This window comes from Apus apus, chromosome 7, assembly GCF_020740795.1.
Source record: "Apus apus isolate bApuApu2 chromosome 7, bApuApu2.pri.cur, whole genome shotgun sequence".
Lineage (NCBI taxonomy): Eukaryota > Metazoa > Chordata > Aves > Apodiformes > Apodidae > Apus > Apus apus.
In genome coordinates this window covers 16,352,490-16,357,358 of record NC_067288.1, presented here as the reverse complement: position 1 = coordinate 16,357,358, position 4,869 = coordinate 16,352,490, and positions in this window count along the sequence as shown.

Below are 4,869 nucleotides of genomic sequence, written 5' to 3'. Positions count from 1 at the left end.
TGCAGGTGTAAGGCATGTTATTTGAATAACTAAAACCAAATGTAAAACATAAACCTTGAAGTCCATGTGATTCTGTTCCCAACACGTGTGGAATACGAATGTGCCGAGGCATATATGGCTGTCTGCTGAGTAACTTGTGCATTTGATCACCTTTTGAAAAATAAAAACAGTTATTTTCTCTCTGTTGAAAATTTAAGGCAAATTGCTGGGATGTTGGGATTTTAAACTACACCAAAGGTAGATTAACACAGGTTCAAAGGTAGATTAACACAGTAACATATGTTCTGACTTGTTTTTAATCTAACCTTTTATTTTTTTCATTTAATTGCTTTCCAGAAAAGAGGCTAATTCAACTTGATTAGTAATTAAGATTCCTTCAACTGCAAATCAGCATTTATGTTAAATTAAGCACCACATTTTGCTAACCAAATAAGCCCTGTCTAGTTCTACAGGTGAACATACGTTTGTTCAGATTATAGGTTTTAATGAAAATCTACATTCACAATTCTTATGCAACAGTTTATTGTCATGTTCTAATTGATTCAATTAGTGTTACACTTTTTTGTTTTGCAGTAGAACCTCCTTTAAATACGTGGGAAGGGAAAAGAAGTTCAGAATCTAAAAATTGTTTGACAAAGGTAGTATTCCTTGCAGATAATTTTTCCCTAAACATTACACTCTTCATTGTTTCATAAATAGCAGATCTTTGAGGCTGTAAAAAGATTTAAAAGGGTAGATTGAGGGGAATCTATTATTTTTTCCCCAATTATATTTAATTGAACTGGATTAAGGAAATTCCTACAGCTTAGAAGGAAAAAGACTGACCACTTAGAACACAGTAGTGCTCTTCTCTAGTCCTCTCTAATGTGAACTGCCATAAAATGTGTTTACATTCAAATAAATATTATTAATTTGACTGAATATGTAGAATATTAAAGAGTACATATATAAAATAATTTTTAAATGTCATTAACTCTTTGCTATACTGGACCATTTACTTCCTATTTAATTAATATTGTAGGTGGGAGTTTAATGAAATGTAAGTAGAAGAAAAAAAGTGTAAAGTATGCATTACCTTACATTTAATAACTGGTTTGGCAAGATAGGAGCATTTTGAATTGTTGCCTAAGGGTGTGTGCATAGGGGATAAATACTTTCATTGTTGTTCAACACATGGCTTTTTTTTTTCTATATTTACTAGTATTTTACTTCATTTTTCTAGTTCCTGGTAAAATTGTTAAAAATTTCAAGCAGAATAGCCATCCCATGCATACTCTGCAACAAACCTGACTGAGTTTTCCTCCAGGGTTATCAGCTTGTGTGGCAGATGAGATAATATATGGCATCATGAGTGTGAGTAAATCAACTCTCTTAGAAAACTAAATAGTAGCTTTAAATAGTTTCTACTATAATTGCTGTTTATAATTATTTCTTAATCAGGCTGACCTTGAAATTAACTCCTACTGATTCTTAACAAAAATCCTGGTTTGGATTTTTTGCAAACCATGGAATTTTCATAATTGTTATATTGCTTCTGTTCCTTTCTAGAATAGTGTTGTATCTTGGAGCAGAATTCTCTGCCATATGAATATTTTGGCTACAGGTAAAACCATCAGTGTCTTAATTCAAGCAAATGTTGTGGGAAGGTGGAGGAAGGAAAGAAATACATGCATGAAGTTCATCACTGTGCAAAGTTATGGAACTTAAAACAGGGCTCTGCCCAAAGTAATTGACCTTCTAAAATCCAAGCATAATTAGCCCATAAACACTGTTTTTACAGCTCTGTTGCCTGTGGGACTGGAGCATCTCTGGATCTCAAAGACAATGCGTGAATTAGTGTGCTGCCATAATAATTCATACACTGTCACTAGCTCAGGTACCTCTATCATGTGCAGTTTATTGAAGTTACAAAAAAGGATACAGTTACACCCCTACATTCTAGTTGCCAGGATATCCCATACCTTTATGGAATACTGTTAAGGACAGCATCTGTCTTGTTACTGAGCAGATACTGTACTGGTAGACTAAAGCAAGTAATATGAGGATTTGAAAAATACAAAATGTATCTGTAGGTACTCTGCTAGAACAGAAGTTGAGATAATTACTTGCAAGCTGCTTAGGCAATGACTGTCAAGTCCATATAAAACAGAACTTCCAAAAGATGGTAGTGATGTACTGGGGAAAGAGAAGGAAAATGGGAAATGCAAAATATCTAATAGAGTTTATGTATGTGCCTAGCATATGGCTTACAGTAAGTAGCTGCTGAAAAACTATAGTTGTATTCTGGAACAAAGCATTCGCAGGATGTATGGTAAGAGTGATTCAGATTACTCATGGTAGTTGTAGCTTGAATTTTTTGGATATAGATAGCTGTACAACTGGACCCTAAGGCAGGCCACAGGATGCAGCTTCATCATTGCAATTTGCTGTATTGCTCTCAGAAGAAACATTCATGATGGTTCCACTTTCAAATCTGGCCCATGGAAGAGGTAGCATTGTTTTGGTTCTGCTGTCAATAGTACACTTAGAGATTAATCTGGGAATTAATTATAAGGCACCAATAGATTAAATAGAAATAAATTGATTTTAAAGTTTTTGATTATCCACACTGAATAATGGTGTCTTATATCTCAATTTAGTTCATCTTAGAAGATTGTGCAAGTGTGACCTGAGGTGTATTCTAGGAGCCTGGATGTGATAATATATGGAAAATTAGTTAATTTGCCCCTATAGTACTTCAAAATAATTAGCAATACAAAAACTTGATGTACTATATGCAACTTCAATGCATCTGTGTAGAATGTGGCTTTTCATATGTCTGCCCTTTCCAGTCTCCTTAAAAGAATGTAAGTAGCCTCATTAAAGTTTATTCTGAGTTTGACAGATGTTTTCTGTCCATCCTTAATAGTTGCACTAATGCATCCATAGAGCCACTTTTAATACCACTTGGCATTTTAATATCCCATGACAATGCTTTTTACTATTGTCTCAATCAGTCATGCCATAAAATAAGCATCAGAAATACAATGTATGTAACTGCTTTTGCCAGAAGAATATAGCTATGATTGCTTGGTTCTAGCAATGAATTCCTGCCATCAGCAGTCTATCAATCTGGCTTTTAGACTTGGCAACAACACAGGCATTATAATTATGTTCCTTTTCAAGCACATTTCAAGGCATTTGAGAATAGATGCTGACTCCCAACAAGTACCAGTAACTACAAAGTTAAACACAAGGTGCTACACAGAGTACCCTAGCAGAATTTGCTGGGAATACGGGTTCCTTTGTAATGGTTCTGCTCTTTCTGCAGAAGTCATTATACCATTTAATATTAAGATACCCATGTTGAAATGTAGGGCTTAATATGACAAGAATTCTTTGTACAGAGCTTTTGTAGTAAAGTGCCAGTAATCATTGGAAGAGACATTTAAGGCATAATACACTGAACAGAACCAAATCAGTGATGTTTTTTTAGATTAGTGGTGCCCAAGGTCGGGGTTTCTAGGCATCTGTCTGGTCACACTATCTCATCAGTCTTACAATAATTCTCCTGATTTTCTGTATATCTGGTAGTATTGAATACAGAGGTGCCTTGAATTTGTATTTTCCTTTGTCATCCTTTCTCAGCTTACTTACTGTCGTCTGACACTTGCTATGAAACTGGCCACCAAGGCTTTCAGAAAACTCCTCCCCAAAACAAACTCAAGTATTAAATTACTCAAAAAGGCAGGAATTTCTAATTTCTAAATATTGCAATGTTGGAAGAAAGCCTGAGTAGAGACTGTGGTGGATGTTTTGCAGAGCAGTGGAGGACAGGGGGCACATGCACCAATCGGCAAGATATGTAAGTGATAAATTTCTTCTTTACCCTGTATAGTACAAAAAGTTCCTCTACTGTGGGATATAGTCTCCTATATCCATACAAATCAATAGGTCAAACCTAGAGGAAGCCTTTAATCAGGACTGAGTTTGCTGTACATTAAAGGACTCAGGTCAGCTTTGGTGAAGGCTGAGCTGGTTGGTAGATTGCTGGTAGCCTTACTGTGGTAGGCCTGATCTTTAATCATGCATGTAGCATCACAGGGTTTTATATGTGATGACTTAGGAGAGTTAATTGGGCAGGATTGGCCTCATCTGTATTTTGTACATCAAAGATCTGAGTACTTCTGATTTTAAAAGGATCTAATGGGCTTCCTCAATGATAGAACATACCAAGAATATATTACAATTTGGAAAACGTAAGAACAAATATAAAACTTGTTAGGACTTAGGCCTTGCTGTGCCTGTGTAAACACCTTGTCTGGCATTCCAGAATCAAAATTGTTATTCATGGTAAAGAATCTGAGTACTGGTGTCCACATAATACCATAAGAATCAACTGGAATAGCTGAGCTGTGCTTCATCCTACCTTGAGGGCTTAAAAACTGACATAGTGAAATAAATCATTGTACTGGGATTTAGGCCAGGTACTGCAGTACTGTGGAATTGCATGAGGGCAGCAACAGACTGCTGCTTCCTTTGTTTTAATTTTAAAAGCCCCAAGAATTTGCAATTTTGGTTTTGTACACAGAAAGGCACTCATGACAACCCACAAATATGAAGGGTTTATGAAACAAAGTTCTACATTTGAAAGACATCATATCACTTCTTTGATGCTAATTTCTGGTGGGAGTCCCATTAGTAATTTCCACATGGAGGGAACAGCCAAAAATATTCCTATTTGTATTCAGCACAAAATACTTGAGCATGAAAGGAAACAGAGTTTCCATTCCCCAAAAGTACAACCTGAAATTGTCAGTGGAAGGTAATGAGGCCCTGTGAAATTCCTCAGTGCCATCTGGTCCATCTTTCAGAATTTCTGGAATGTGT